At 31.8% G+C, this 17024-nt stretch overlaps 1 long non-coding RNA gene across 2 annotated transcripts; it reads left to right on the top strand.

Annotated features, from left to right (window-relative positions):
* Window positions 1-6721: 6721 nt before the first annotated feature.
* LOC115982165 lies at window positions 6722-10152 on the top strand. 2 transcript variants are annotated; one of them, XR_004089523.1, is made up of 5 exons: window positions 6722-7068; window positions 7939-8024; window positions 8806-8850; window positions 9286-9354; window positions 9925-10152. It is a non-coding gene; the product is annotated as an uncharacterized LOC115982165 (long non-coding RNA). The 2 variants fall into 2 exon arrangements; XR_004089522.1 differs by having other exon boundaries at window positions 6722-8024.
* Window positions 10153-17024: the final 6872 nt, after the last annotated feature.

Raw genomic sequence — 17024 nt, 5'->3', positions numbered from 1 at the left:
CAACTTATCCACTGGTTCTCAAATCTGGGTTTTTTTAACCACTGTGGGCTTTTTGGCTGGTTTATGAGTTGTGGTGGGTGGCTAGGTTTTTGAGTTGCGGTGGGTGGCTGGGATGGTTTGTGGGTCACAGTGATGGCTGAGTTTTTTGGTGGCTAAAATGGTTTGTGGGCCAAGGTTTGTGGGTTATGGTGGGTGGTTGGCCGGCTTTGGCCTGTTTTTTTCCTTCTCCAATTTGTGGATTTGAGTTGTCGGTCAATCAGTGGAGTGTTAGGGTGGTGGTAGGTGGGTTTGTGTAGATATGGTGGTGGTTTGGGTGGTTGGTGGTGTGGTGGTGGGTTGGTTTTTGCTGGATTAGGTGGTGATTGTGAGATTGTTAAATTTTTTTCATTTTGTTGAAACATACATTTTTTCTGCATTTTCAAGAATGCAAAACAAACATGGTAAAATGAAAATAACATGGTAAAATGAAAATATTTTCAATAAACTATTTTACATGTAAAATATTTTACTTTTGCAAATATTTTACATCAAAACAAACGAAGCGTTAGTGTCTCTCACTCTCTCTAAGCAAGGGATTTTTATTTTATTTTTTCCTTTGGGAATTTGATGGAAGGATCGAAACTTTAAATTTGTAGATTAGTTTTGTTTCAAATATTTTAAAGGGTTGGGCTTTTTTTATTTTGGTAAAATTGGTAAATTGGGCTTAATTATTTTTGTAACTTTGCTATTGGTGATTTTGTTATTGGGCTTATTTTTTTTGGAGCTTGCTATTTTTAAGGGAGCCTAAGTGTAATTTTGTTGAAAAAAAAAATGCTAAATTAGTACCTATATATATACACTATTTTTTTTTCCAAATTCTAGGGGGGGCCGTTGCATCCCCAAGCCAAAGCATGGCTCCGTCCCTGCATTTGGCCCCGCATTTTCTAAACTAAAATGCACGTTATTGGAAGAAAACGCTTGAAGCCATGTGTTGCTTTGCATTTTACTAAAAATCATGGTTTTAAAAATGACAAAAAGGCATGGGTTTTTCTTTCTTTTTTTGGCTGGGTAATTGCGGGGGATAGACCCTCCGAACTTAAAGGTTACAACAAAACCGGGTGCCACTAGGCTACAAGGCCCAGTGGCACAAAAAGGCACGGTTTTGGAACACAGTGAGAAGCAGCCTTTTATAAAACATAGGTATAAAAGTAAACCGTGTTTCTGAATTAAGTGAAGAATGACCAGAATACCCTATCAAAAACCCATTGCATTGTCACCGTGCCTTGGTCTATTTTTTCTGTAGTTTTTGTCTCTCCTCTTTTGCTTGTTATTTCCTTGACACTGTCCACCATTTTTCATGATCTAAATGTTGTGGGCACAGGCAAAAATTGGAGCAAAACTTCAGTATGGACTAGCGCCCATGGTCATGTGGATTTGAAAAGTAGAGACTGAAAAGAAGATAAACAAGAAAAGAATCCTATAATAGGAGATGAACATGGGAAAAATACTATTGAATATAAAACAATAAGTGGTGTACTGGTCTATGTGGTGGGCCTCTTAACGTGTAGGGTCTTGTTATTGGCTTTAAGGCTCTATTGTTGTAGCTAGGTTGTTTACAAAATAGCCATTTATATATTTAAACTTGTAATTTCATTTTTTTTAATAAATGTCTTTCTTTTTTATTTTATATAATTAAAAAAAGTGACGGTGTACTTGTTGCCATTACACTATTAAATAAAAAGTTATTATTATTATATATCTTAAAAGATGGCAAAAGAATATAACAAAATAGTTATTTTTACCCAAAAAAGAAAAATAGTTATTATTATTATTATTAATGCAATTGTTAATGATCATACTTCATAACATATTTTTCTTTAAAAAAAAAAATTGTTGATTACATAAAAATAAAATGGCAAGATACCCTCAACAATACAGTTAAGTCCTTTTTGGGAATTTACATCTAAAAAAACTATTTTATATTTACATTATCCAAATGCTTATTTGTAATTTTAATTTGTGTTTTTAAAACGTAATTTTTAAAACAGCTTATCCAAATAAATCCAAAAACAAAGTGTACAAGGTAATTGCAAAGGAATGTGACAAAGTTTAAAATGAAAAAATAAAAAATAAAAATCTAATGACATGGAAAGAAACATCAACTTTTAAAAATTATATAACTTTTTTTAAGTAAATAAATTTATTAATTAAAAAAGACCCAAATCATGTACAAAAAAAGAAATTATATAACACCTTTCCGCAAAATATACATACTCCTTACAGATTGACTACCAAGATGTTAAATTATGAGAGTTGTTCTTGATGTTGGAAAACCAAAACCCTTCATACAAGTTATTGAAGTAATTCTTGAAGTGCTTTGTCTCTTTTTCCATGTCTTGAATTGTTTATATTATTATTACTACAACTAAGCAAGACTGGAAAAGTTATATTACTACTCAAAGTTAAAGTTTAGTGTGTTCTCCTCATGTCATGGTCTTTGTTTATGTCTTTGCATATTATATTTTCGGAGGCTGTTGATGGAAAAATTAAGACTTGATTGTATAATATGTATGTGTTCAGATGGTATTAGTTCTGAGTGTGCGTGTGTGTGTGTGTATATATATATATAACTTTTGGAAGTTTTGCTTTATTAATTTAAGGAATGTAAATTAATTACTTTGTAAGTTTCCGTAACTATGCATCTGCAGTGAGTTGTTGACAACATAAGCACCTATGTCTAGTATTAACAGTTTATGAAAATCTCTCCTAGCAACCTAATAACGTTCTATGTTAGATAGCATGCACTTCTAACCACGAAAAAGCATAGAAGTTATATATTTTTTCCCGCTGTATTTTATGTTATTATAATCGTTCATTTTAAAAAAAAAAAATGCTATTCTACAAAATGTCTATAAAATGCTTATTATTAACTCAATTTCCTATTTCTAAATTACATTAAAGCAATTGGCTTATTTATTTTATTGTATGTGTGAAAAGTTAATTAATTAATTATTAAGATTGACAAAAGTATATTTATATTAATAAAGGGGGAGATTTTAAAAACCTCATAGACAATTAAATTAAAAAACTAAATAAGAAAATTAATCTAAATTTACCTTAAAATAAAAACCAAGATTTTTTTTTTGACTTAAAGTTTGGGATTGTTTCATTTTGACTATTTAAGTTTTAAAATTTGCAATTTGGTCATTTATGCTTGATTTTGTTTTTATATTGGTCATGTCCATACGCTTCACGTTATATGAGTGATGTATTTTAATGGTTATTTCATATTTAGCACTTAACACTTAAAAAAAAAAGAAAGAGAATCAAATCCAAATTTCCAAAATATAAAATAAAAATGGAACATAATTAACAATCAACTTATACCATGGATTTGGGTGGGAGGTTGGAATACTTGAACTTGGCACGAACAATGAGGCCTAGTAACCTTGCCTCAAATGCACCGATAGTGGGTAACTTAATTAAAATCATATAGCAATTCTAAGCTTAATAGGGGTTGTCCCTTCGGGGGCCATCTCCCCACACCCCCCCCCCCCCCCCCCCACACAAAAAAATTTGATTTCTTCTACTGTTAGTCTATGAGTTTTGTAGCAAAAAATAAGTAAAAGGCTATGGCCCCCAGAAAATAATGACCGGCCCCCCAATTCTTTCTAGGATCTCTACTTAGTCCAATAGATAACTCAAAGTCATCAAATAAAATACTAGCTAGCTCTCCCAATAGTCCAAATGATTTGTTGTCAATCCAAATATCCAATAGACAATAACCCACACTCTCAAAATATCATCTTTTACCACGCATTTTCAAACAAAAATTTACTTTTTTTCCCATCATTCTCAATCTCAAGAAACCAACTACGAGATTCTCAAAGAAAATAGAAGCTATCACTGCTACTTTTTCTCCTGCTAATACAAGCCCGCACTGCCCCATGTTTCTTTCCTCTCATTGTTGATTGCTCTAAACACATTAACTCTCTTCTCAAGTCTCAACAAGGGTAGAAACTAGAAATCAGATAAACTTCTTTTATCTAAACTCCGCCAACAATTTTTAGAGTTACAACACGTGTAACTCGAACCCAGATTTGTATTTCTTAATTCGATGTGAATTTTGACAAATCTACCATTAGATTACATTATCTTCATATATTTTTCATGCTTATAAAATTTCAAGGTGATCAAATATTAATTGTCATGTCATCAATCAATTGTTTAAATTTAAGTATTTGTAATTTAAAATAATACATAAAAGATAAGTTTATAAATCAAATGGTAAATTACATCCGATTAGCATGAAAATTGGCATGCATGTTAGGAACATATAGAGCGTGTAACCAAATGGTTGGATTTTCAAAATATGAATTCAATAATAAGTTATTGGATGGTGTAACATTTTTTAGAATTACGTTAGGTGTAATTTGAACCCAAACTTATATTTCTTAATTCGATGTGAATTTTGAAAAATCTATTGTTAGATTACATTATCTTAGTACATTTTACATGCTTACAAAATTTCAAAGTGATCAAAGATCAATAGTCATGTCATCAATTAATTTTCTAGATTCAAGTTTTAGTAGTTTAAAATAATGCATAAAAGATGAGTTTATAGATCAAATGGAAAATTACATCCGATTGGCATGAAAATTGGCATGCACGTTAGGACCATAAAGAACATGTAATCCAATGGTTGGATTTTCAAAATATGAATTCAATAATAAGTTATTGAATGATGTAACATTCATTAAAATTAAATCAGGTGTAACTTGAACCCAACCCTATATTTCTTAATTTGATGTAAATTTTGACAAATTTACAGTTAGATTACATTATCTTCATATATTTTTCATGCTTACAAAATTTCATGGTGATCAAATATCAATAGTGATGTCATCAATCTATTGTCTAGATTCAAGTTTTAATAGTTTAAAATAATGCATAAAGATGAGTTTATAGATCAAATGGTAAATTACATCCGATTGGCATGAAAATTGGCATGCATGTTAAGAACTTATAAAACATGTAATCCAATGGTTGGATTTTCAAAATATGAATTCAATAATAAGTTATTGGGTGGTGTAGCATTTTTTTAGAGTTATGTCAGGTGTAACTTGAACTCAAATTTATATTTTTTAATTCGATGTGAATTTTGACAAATCTACCGTTAGATTACATTATTTTTGTATATTTTTCTTACTTATAAAATTTCAAAGGTGATCAAAGATTAATAGTCATGTCAACAATCAATTGTCTAGATTCAAGTTTTAGTAGTTTAAAATAATACATAAAAGATGAGTTCATAGATTAAATGGTAAGTTACATCCGATTGGAATGAAAATTGGCATGCATGTTAAGAACATATAGAACATGTAATCGAATGGTTGGATTTTCAAAATATGAATTCAATAATAAGTTATTGGGTAATGTAACAATTTTTAGAGTTACAACATGTGTAACTTGAACCCAGCTTTGTATTTTTTAATTCGATGTGAATTTTGACAAATCTACCATTAGATTACATTATCTTCATATATTTTTCATGCTTATAAAATTTCAAGGTGATCAAATATTAATTGTCATGTCATCAATCAATTGTTTAAATTTAAGTATTTGTAATTTAAAATAATGCATAAAAGATAAGTTTATAAATCAAATGGTAAATTACATCCGATTGACATGAAAATTGGCCTGCATATTAGGAACATATAGAGCATGTAATCCAGCGGTTGGATTTTCAAAATATGAATTCAATAATAAGTTATTGAATGGTATAATATTTTTTAGAATTACGTTAGGTATAACTTGAACCCAAACTTATATTTCTTAATTCGATGTGAATTTTGAAAAATCTATCGTTAGATCACATTATCTTAGTATATTTTTAATGTTTACAAAATTTTAAGGTGATCAAAGATCAATAGTGATGCCATCAATCTATTGTCTAGATTCAAGTTTTAGTAGTTTAAAATAATGCATAAAATATGAGTTCATAGATCAAATGGTAAATTACATCCGATTGGTATAAAAATTGGCATGCATGTTAAGAACTTATAGAACATGTAATCCAACGGTTGGATTTTCAAAATATGAATTCAATAATAAGTTATTGGATGGTGTAACATTTTTTAGAATTACGTCAGGTGTAACTTAAATCCAAACCTATATTTCTTAATTTGATGTGAATTTTGACAAATTTACCGTTAGATTATATTATCTTCATATATTTTTCATGCTTACAAAATTTTGAGGTGATCAAAGATTTATAGTCATGTCATCAATCAATTGTCTAGATTTCAATTTTAGTAGTTTAAAATAATGCATAAAAAATGAGTTCATAAATCAAATGGTAAATTATATCTGATTGGCATGCATGTTAAGAATATATAGAACATATAATCCAATGGTTGGATTTTCAAAATATGAATTCAATAATAAATTATTGGGTGATCAGTGATGTAACATTTTTTAAAATTGCAAAACGTGTAACTTGACATGTTTATTTTATTAATTAATCTATGTGTTGCATAGACATGTTCCATAAAACGTCGCTATATGCTTCCCTCCAAATTTTTTATTGCCGCACAAAATTTCGCTGTATTCTTCATTTCCCACCTTTTTTTTCCCGCCAAAGCTTTTTTCTCTAATTTTTTTTTTTCTTTCTTTCTTTTCATTCGGCTCCCACTTCTCAAGCTCTTAAAAGTTAAAAACCCATTTTTCATTTCCCATCCAACTCCTTTTATTTATTTATTTATATCTAACCCATTTTCGTTTTCACCATGCGGAGCTCTCTCTCTCACATCTCCACCGCCCCTAGCCACCTCCCTAGCCCTAGCCACCACCACCTCCCTAGCCCTAACCGCCGCCACCGCCATCGCCCTAGCTGTAGCCGCCGCCGCCATAGATATACTCTCTCTCACCTCAACCACCACCCGCTGCCATTAATGGAATAATGATTATTTTCAATCTTCATAGTATTTTTCTTATCATTTTTATTGTTATTTTTTTTTTTTCAGGATAGAAGCTTTACTTTCATTTTGAAGACACCCCCTGCTTCAGTTCTGCTTTTAAAAGACGCAGGTATGCTTCTTTAACAATGCCCATTATGTGTTTGATTGTTTTACCCTTCGTTTGTTTGGCATTTACTGAATGTAATTAAGCATCTAATTCTTGGATTTTAACAGTGTGTTTCAGAGCTATTACCAATTTGATGTAGTAACTTATTGAGTGGTTATTACTTGAATGAAGCTTCGTTTTCATACATCCAACATGTAATGTTACAGCTTACAAGTAGAATCTAGAAAACTAGAATTTTTTCATCACTGATGTTTTCATATGGGAAAATTTACTTATTTGAAAAAGTGGAGCATCTTGGATTTGATTTCGGCATTGACTCTGATTGTGCTAGATGAAAAGTGAACTCATTATTATCTTGCTAAGGGCTCATTAGAATACTCAGAATGGAGAAATTGTGCGGAAAGTTTACTACGCTTTTTGAAAGGCCTCTTAAATGAAATACTCATCTACAAACATAACAAGCGAGCACCTGTCAGTGGCTCCAGACCATAAATTTTGAGATGCTTAAATCCTAATGAACAACAAATATGATAATGAACTTTAAAGGGGAGAGTTTGGAATAATTTGATTGTGTTCTATACAATTAATTTGTGATGGAAAAAGTGCTCGATCCTGTAAGTTCTTCTTCATTAGATCATCTCTCAAACCCACACTCACTGTAAGTTCTTCTTCTTTTCTTTCTAAAGGTTTTTTTTTAATTTTTTTTGTTGATTAATGAATGCCATTGTTGTTTGATATAGTATGTTGTGAATTTTGTAAGTTATTTTTTATTATGCTCAGTTTCCTTTTCTTATTAAACCCATGGACAAGCCTATGTTACCATTGATCGGCACTCTACTGTTCTACTAATTTTATATATTAGTATAATAATAGTATAGCATCGGAGGAGTGGGGCTCATCAAAGAACTAAGAACCCACGAGGTTGCCATTGCCGAACTCAATAATCTTTATTCATCTAGGTAACCTTATCAACCCCTCTTTGTTTGTTACTCTTTACTATAATACCATACTTTTGGTTCTATGTTTCATCTTAGTAATCAACTTGGACTTGCCCTTGTCTTTTGCTAATGTCTTTTTTTATTGTTTCCATAGAGGCAGAGTATGCATGCCAAGTGCTTGTAAAAATTACCCAGTGAGTGAAAAATAAATAAATTAAGAGATTTGTGGACGCTAATTAGTTAATGGCTTTAGGATGGTGCTGAACATGAATATGACAGAGCTATATCTATATGCTAACTTTTTTTTTTTTTTTTTTTTTTTTTTTTTTTTTTTTTGGGTTTAACACTTTTGCAAAAAAAAAAAAAAAAAAAAAAAATCATCTAATTGTGGTTTGGGTTGGTCTATATTAATTTAATGAAGATGTGTATAGTGACTGAGATTGAACTTTTTGTGAGAATTTGGTCAAATTTCTGAATATTAGATGAAAAGAAACTAAAAAATAAGTGGAAGTTCATTTGTCCAATACATGCACTAGTTTGAATGATCCATTCTTAGGATAAATTGCACTTAAGAGAAGTTTTTGGGGGAGGGAGGTATTGCATAATTAGTGAATAATTATTAAAGAAAAACCATAGATAAAATAACGGTTATTGCAAACAAGTGAGGCAGCTAACCTAATAGGTAAATGATTCAATGCATCTTAGATTAAAGAGTACTATCATTTTCGTAAAACTTGTGCATGTACAAATGATTTTATATCTTGAAAATTCTAATCGTGCTTCTCATCTGACATGGATGCAGATTAAAGCTCAAGGAAACATGATATGTGGTCCATATCTGCATGAGGTAGTCTTCTTTAAATAAAGTCATTTTTACTTAGCAATATATATATTGATACACATCTAGAGCTGTAAGGGATTGATGGTTTTATTTAGTACTGCGTAGTTGTTGCAAGGATAATAGAAGGCCGCCTATTTTGTGGCAGTCTTTAAGTGTGGCTTGAAATTTTCTTTTACATTTTCTTTCCCTTGGTGAAATGTTAGGCATTCCTTTACAATGCACACATGTTTGGTTTGACAGGTATGCCTAGCACATATTTTTTAAGGAATTTTCCATTTATTAATGGTTTTACTTATTGGCTTTATTTTTAGTCTATGCATCTTCATTTCTAAAGAAAGAAACATGTTAGATTGGTTGATCTTAATAAAATAAAGATTACAGTACTCAAGTTTGTAAGTGCATTGATAACATTTTTATAAATATTATACTCTTATTTTGTAGGTTGACCACTCATTTATTGTGATAAGGAATTTGGATGGTGTGTTATGGACTGCAATATTTGGTATTAAGGTAAACCATATTGAAATTAAATTCCACTAAAAGTTCCAAAACATATGAGGGTCCAATTAATGTATGCTTTAAGAAGGCATTTGTAGAATATGTGAAACACCACTATTCTGATTGGATGTTTCACATTAAAAATCCTATTTTAAGAAGTACACAAAAAGAAGATCGTTACAAGAATGATCCTTCCTTCATTCCTACACCCTTTTGAAAAAAGATGGTGGATAAATGGATGGATGGAGAATGAGGGGTGAGTATAAATGAAATACATGTCATAAATTCTCTCTATCTCTCTTGCACTCTCTCTAACCATTATTTGTGGTTTACATTTTTCACAATTGTTATATTATTTTAATTTTATTTAATTTTGATAGTGGTTTAAGTAATCAAATTAAGTTATTATTATTGTTAAATTAAAAAAAAAGTTATTACTGTTGTTTATGATATATGATATGATTATATTTGATATGGTAATATGTGTACTTATTTATTGAAGCATTGATACAAATACAAATTCACTTTAATTGTTTCATTTTGACTCATGTTTAATGCATTTTTTTTTTTTTTTTTTTTAAGGATGGTACTTGCAAAGATGAAGAGGACAACTCAAACAATAACATGGAGGTCGAAAGCAACTTGGAGGGTGACCTAGAGGAAAACTACTATAGATCTTTTCATAATTCTAGTTGTTTAAAACAATATTTTTATGTTATGGTTTAATTTCAGGATTTCTTTGTATATTTTATATTTTAAAGTTTGGACTTATAAGAATTTTTATGTTTCAATGGATCAATTTTTGGTAATCATTGTACTATTGTAACAGGATAATTAAACAAAAATGATATAAAATAAATTACAAATAAAAAAATATTTAAAATATTATATAAAATATTATCATTGGTATAAAAATTTGGTCATAAATAACTTTATAGTGATGACGAAGTCCCTCGCAATTTATAGAATAGCGACACCACTTAACCTCTTGCAAAAACGTTTTAAGTGACAGCTTAACGTCGTCACTATTATTTCTAACTAATTGTGAGGGGTCAAAAGCCCTCACAAATAAATTTTAGCGACGACACTATTTGCCTCTAAAAAGTATGTCGTCAATTTGAAATTTGCAAATAATTAATTGTGAGGGTATGAAGGTCCTCACAAATAATTTTTAACGACGACTGCTTCCCCTCGCTAAAAATAAGTCGTTGACTTTTCTCGTCGTTTGGTAATATATTTGTGAGGGCAAATTTGTTTAATAACGACGGTGGATTGCCCTTGTAAATTATCTATTTGCGAAGGTATGGTCGCAAAATCTCTTTTTGCTACTAGAGCAAATACGACGGCTTTCGAGGGCCATATGCCCTCGCTAATAACCTTTTGCGACGATATTTGAATATTTGCGAGGGCATTTTAGCCTCGCTAGTAGACTCTTTTCTTGTAGTGGCTCACTCTCTCACGCTCATCTCTGCCTCTCTCCCTCGTCCCCGTCGCAGCTCACTCTGTGCCTCGTCGCCGTCACCGTCATTGGTACTTTAATCTGTTTTTTCTTTGTTAATATTTGCAAGTTGATTGTGGATGATGATATAGATTTGAAGTGTTGGTGTGTAAATTGATTTGGGTCAATTGAAAATTGATTGTGGATGATGATATAGATCTGAAGTGTTGGTGTATGTGAAGACAAGGCTTGTGATATTATTGTAATTGTGAAAATTGATTTGGGTCAATTGGTGTTTCTGTTTGCCAAAATTACTTTGTTGTGTCTGCAACTTCTTGCTGCATGTTTTTTTTTTGTATTTTTTATTGCTGTTGGTTTCAATAATATTTACATTATTCTCAAATCATTTGCCCCATTACTAAAAGCAATCTCAACATAATTGAAATCCCAGAATTAACATAGCATCTGAATATGCTAGATTTCAAATTTACTTAACTACAGCTATCAGACCACATATTAATAAAAAAATAAAAAGAGAAGAAGAAAAATGACCCTCAAGAATAGAACAGGTGGACCATGGACCTGTTTCAAAATGAGTTCAGTGATAGAACAGGCAGACGCCTTATAGTATCTTAACTAGCTTTTTCTTATGATGGTGTCCTGAAAACAATTGGCCCTAATGTCTCACATACTTGACAAGCACAATGAAGAAGAAATGACTAATCAAAATGTGAAACAAAAGTAAGCTAATAGCTAGTCAAAGTGAGAAGAAGCAAAAACAGTGTGAAACAAAAGTAAGCTAATAGCTAGTCAAAGTGAGAAGAAGCAAAAACAGTAATACAAGTACCAATGACTTGCAGAAACCCTGTGCTTTCCCAGATAAGAAGACATTATTCTCAGAAACCCTATGCTTTCCCAGCAATACAAGTTAATTATTTAGTTTTATTATTTATTTTTTTTTGGGTCTGTTGCATAATGAGTAGGTTCTGTGGAAAGTTGAAAAGGAAAAGTGAATGTGGGATTAGGATGTTTTAGGGATCAGTTTTTGTATTATGGTTCAATTAACTTGTGGAAAGGATGTTACATTTGAAAAGTTTTTTTGTCTAGTGACTTGTTTCTTTCATGCATTTTTGATGGGAAGGAGTTTTTTTTGTCTAGTGTGTAACAATGTGTAATTGTGTACTGTATTTTTGTAAGTTTTATGTATTTTTTAGAAATAAGCTTTTCTAAATGAATTAGGCTATTTTAGTTAATTTTTCTATTTTTTTATTAATTTAATGTTTTTATATATATTTAAAATAATTATTAAATTAATTATGACGTCATCACGGTTCGACCCCGGTTCGACCTCGGTCCAACCTCAAAACCCTTGAACCTCTCCCTTTTACGGTTCAATGAACGGTCCGGGTCTGAAAACCTTGTTCTCAACAAGGGTAGAAACTAGAAATCAGATAAACTTCTTTTATCTAAACATAATCTGTCCATATTTGCTTTCAGTTCCAGCTTCTTCTTGCTAAATTAAATATAGCAGAGTGGGTTTTTTTTTTCTACCTTTGTCATCAATCATCACCAATCTTTTTTACCATTATTCTTATTTTGTTTAATGTTTTTTTCAGCCTTCAAGAAAGTACTTGTGTCTTAGCATTTCAGGTTTGTTTGTTTCTTCAACATCATATGGCCATTTAGATTTATGCTTTATATATATATATATATATATATGATAATGGTCATTTAGTTGTATGAATATGCTTTGTTTATTAAGTTGTTCAATTTTTTGTATTGCTATATAATAATATATTATATGTCTTTCCATATCATCATTTTTTTTTAATTTGAAATTAGGACTGAATAATTCATTAAAAAATATGAAAATTTTCAATATTTATGGATAATTATGGGTTGATGGTGCTTAAAATAATAGTATGCAAATTTTTGTATATGTATATGGTAAAATAGACTGCTCTATGTACTTCCATTAATATTTAAGAATATGACTATATATCATAGTTGATAATTTTGTATTTATAAATTTATGAATTATGATTATTCTATCAATATTGCAATTTGACCTCCCAAGTACAAATTTCTAGCTCCGACCTTGAAGCTTTGTGACATGCCTTAATATGTTTACTAGTTCAAGATCGTAAAAACAAACAATATAGTAAAGAAAACATCTCTTGCTTAAGAAACCTTTTTTTTTTTTTTTTTTTAATGAAAGAAAGTAATAAAACTACACTCTACTAATTAACAAGGAGTGGAATTTCTTTTTATTATAAAGTAAGCTTTGGCCATGCTTTTTGGGCTTTGCTTTGGAGCAGAGTTGAAGATGGTAGTGTTGGTGGTGGGGGTTTTGGACTTTGGAGCCAATGGCTAATTTGAATTTGTGTTCGGGTAATAGAGGGGGTTTTGCTTGGGGGTGTATTGTGTGTATCACTCAGACAGGCATTTAGTGGATGTTATATGTTTATGTATGGACACGTGGCAGGGTAAAGGATCGACGATGGATATGATTTGATAATCATGGTTTCTATGACCATTTTGGCTGAAATTTGTTACACATATGATTGTGCAACCACACATGACATAAACCCCACAAAATATTTCTGAAAATGAGCTCCTCTCCTTTTATCTTTATATACTTGTGGGCTTAATTATATTTGAGGTCTCGTTGTTTCTAGATTATAGTTGTGCATTGTATGCAAGTGTGTTGCTAACCCTAGAAGAAGGACATTTTCATAATAAAGCCTCTACTTTTTTCCTTCACCGTTTGTGCCTCAGCATTACGCCATCAAGCCAAAATGTTCAATTCATTGAACAAGGACATCATCATCATGTACGCCATAATGGACGAAAAAAACTTAGGTGTTCCGGGAGCAATGTTCCCTCCTCTCATATGAGAGGTAGGTCCCATGTGTGGGTTCACCATGAGACCCACCTCTCATGTGAGAAGACAAAACATTGCTCCCGGAGCATGTAAGAATCACCCATAATAGACATTATTATTATTATTATTATTATAAACTATAGAGTTTATTGGTTGGCCAATAGGAAGTTCCATGAAATCGAGGTTGAGTGAGCAAGAAAGGAACAACACTTTAGTTGGCAAGGTTGATAATATATTAATATATAGGCACATGTAAGTGTTAGTGATATAGTCCTAACCTAAACACCAAATTATCTTTTCAAGGTTTCTTAAGCTGCATCGGATTGTTGTGGTCCCACACCTAGTATTTGCGATGATCGATTTATCAATATGAGGTATTTGTGACTTGCTTGGTGCGCGTACGAGATGTCATGATAGGTATTTTGTGAGATGAAAAGTGTTTTTCTTTGTGTGTTTCATTAGACAGCTATAATCTGGCAATAAGGCTTGCCATGGTCAAGCAGCCAATGCTTACTGCGTACGTGGCAGCCATGGACGGCCTGGTTAATCATGTTCTTCCTACACTTACATGCGAATGGACAGTCAGCCACTGTACCAGAGAAATAAAGGGTTGTTATTGCAAGAGTATGCAATAATTTTCCACAACATGTACTGTAGTAAAGAGATCAGAGAAATAACACACACATCTATATATACATATATTACTGTATTTTTCCCCCCCTAGAACATAATACTAAATGTTCTCTTTTTATAAGTACAAACTAAGCACAAACAAATCTCATGAAGTCATGATCAGGGGTAGTGGCCAACGGCATCCTCGGTGGTGGGGTTAGGGGCAGAGGGTGAGACCGGACCTCTAGCGAGTGGAACAACATCTTCACCATGAATCCTTCGATCATCGGTGGTGGGGTTAGGGGCAGAGGGTGAGACCGGACCTCTAGCGAGTGGAACAACATCTTCACCATGAACCCTTCTATCATCAGCAAATTAAAATCAATATTAGTATAAAGCAAATGCAAAACTATTCAGGTTATTCTGTGCACATCTTCATTTGAACAAAATATGATAAGGAACACATACTTATAGGCATACAACCCCAGCCATACAATCTTTAACAACCATGAAGTTTATTCTTCTACCTTTTACAACTTCCCAAACGAGCCCACCGAACAACCTTAAAGTCATCTTCTCTTTGATCAGGCACCCATTAGCTCCCACAGATTTGATATTTTCTTAGTCTATATATGCCTTCTTGCAATGTAATGCTACCAATGAATCATTTATAAATAAAAATTGGATGACACCAAATTGTATCATGCGAAAAGGATGAACCTAAAATGATAAACATCTTTTTTCTTTCCTCAGTTTAGGGTTTTTTTGGTTTTTGCACCATAAATTATAACTAAAACATCAGTATTCCAATCACCACATAACTAATAAGAGTTATCAGAATCCTTTGGATAAATAGAATTGTACCCAAAATCCAAAGATTACCCCTTTTTTTTAATCTCAAAATTTTGATTCCTGGAGTTATCCAAAAAAATTAAGGGAAACCCAGTGAAACCCAACAAATCAATTGCAATTAAACCAGTGAAACAATCAAATTGAAACCAAGTATCGAAAAAGAAAAACTCGATCACATGTCATTGCTAGTGTCAAAATTTTTGGGAACCTACTTTAACAAACTGTAAACACTTCAATTTTCATTTTCGAAAACAAAGTAAGGGAAAAAAATATCTGTAACCAAAAAAGTATTGTTAGAAATATTCATTTAAATGCCACTCACTTTGATTTGGTTAGCAATATTCTTTAAGGGAATAGAATATCCAGAGTTTGCAACAAGCTATACAACATAAAAAAGGGAAGAGAAAAGAAAACATTTCTAGGAAACAAGCTAAGACCATATATTGCCTTAAAGAGATTTTGACGAATCAGCCAAACAGGACTAGTAACAAAGCAAAGGACTGCACTAATATTTGTGTTAGAGCATATATTTTGATATAGGAAAAGAAAATAGGAAAGGGTATTGAAAGACTTACTGTTCAAACTCTATATTGATGTAGGAAGAACTTGATGAATTTGCAATAGTCCCAAAAGCTGCGTTGGACAAAACCATGGTGGCCTTATAAGTTGAGTGGGCAAAAGGTGCTCAACCAATATAACCAACAATCTTGATCTGAATTGTCTGGTTTTGATTACAAGCATATGGTGTTGAAGTACTAGTGATGCACCTAACCAAATACAGCCTCCCACAAGCTGCACCATTGTTCCATATTCCATCACCAGCTGCCGCGAACAAGTTGCTGGATGGGAACTGAGATGCATCGCTTCCATAACACGCTGTGGGCGAATATGGTGGAGAATACAGGGCTGCAGTGCCAACATCACTATAAGAGGTATGGAAATGGAAGAACAGTGAAACCAAGAACATGAGAAATTACCATTGAAGTTGTGGCTGTGACCTATTCATTTTTATCTCAGCTTGTGAGTAGTGACTTAGCTAGGATTACTCGTTGGAAATTAAGAAATGGCGTCTTTTCCTTGGCTATCTGGTATTTGATCAATAATGTTTTTCCTTTCTAGAAATGAATGAGAGTTGAGAGAAGAAGACAGTAGAAGAAATAATTTATAATAGGAAACGCCATTCCTTTTAATTTCCTTTATACCCAGCTAGCTAGTACTTTCAAAAGAAAGCGACACTGGGATTTGCCGACTACAACTTTTTCCTAAGAATACCATGCATTGGGATGTGCGTTCATAAATTCGCCCTTTGTCACGGCACCTCCCTCTCCTTCTCAACTTTTGGACTTAAATATTATTAGTAGTTTTCTTTTTCCACCGGAAAACAATTTGTTGATGTTAATCTTGCATTCATAATCTTCACTACAACCCAATAATCTACCTTCCTCCTTTTTTATAATCAAGGATGAAGTGAAGACATGGGGGGATTATTTTAAAATTTCCTATAGATCAAGTTTATTTTAGGATTTAAAAAAAAATTGATATGGGGTATTCATTGTGAAATGTCACCCTCCGTACCTTATTATGGTTTATTTCTTTTTTATTAATTAATTTATTTAATAATGAATTTCAGGTATGTTAATTTAATTGCTTTTAAAGAAGAAATTCCAAGACTGTTGAATGAAAGTAAAGACTAATATTACGTGGATTATATCATTTGTGGTGTTTTCCAATTGTGTTGTAACTTGTAGCTATTGTTGATATGTTCTGCCTCAATTCTTATATGAAATAAACTGGACAGTTTTTATTATTATATAATTTTATAGGAAAAAAGTATCTTTTTTAGAAACATTTATTTGCTTTTAAGTTGATAATTAGGCGCAAACCAATACAATATAT

The sequence above is a fragment of the Quercus lobata genome, chromosome 3 (assembly GCF_001633185.2).
Source record: "Quercus lobata isolate SW786 chromosome 3, ValleyOak3.0 Primary Assembly, whole genome shotgun sequence".
NCBI classification, from domain to species: Eukaryota; Viridiplantae; Streptophyta; class Magnoliopsida; order Fagales; family Fagaceae; genus Quercus; species Quercus lobata.
Note: the sequence above shows the minus strand (reverse complement) of the source record. Positions and strands in the feature narration are given on the sequence as shown.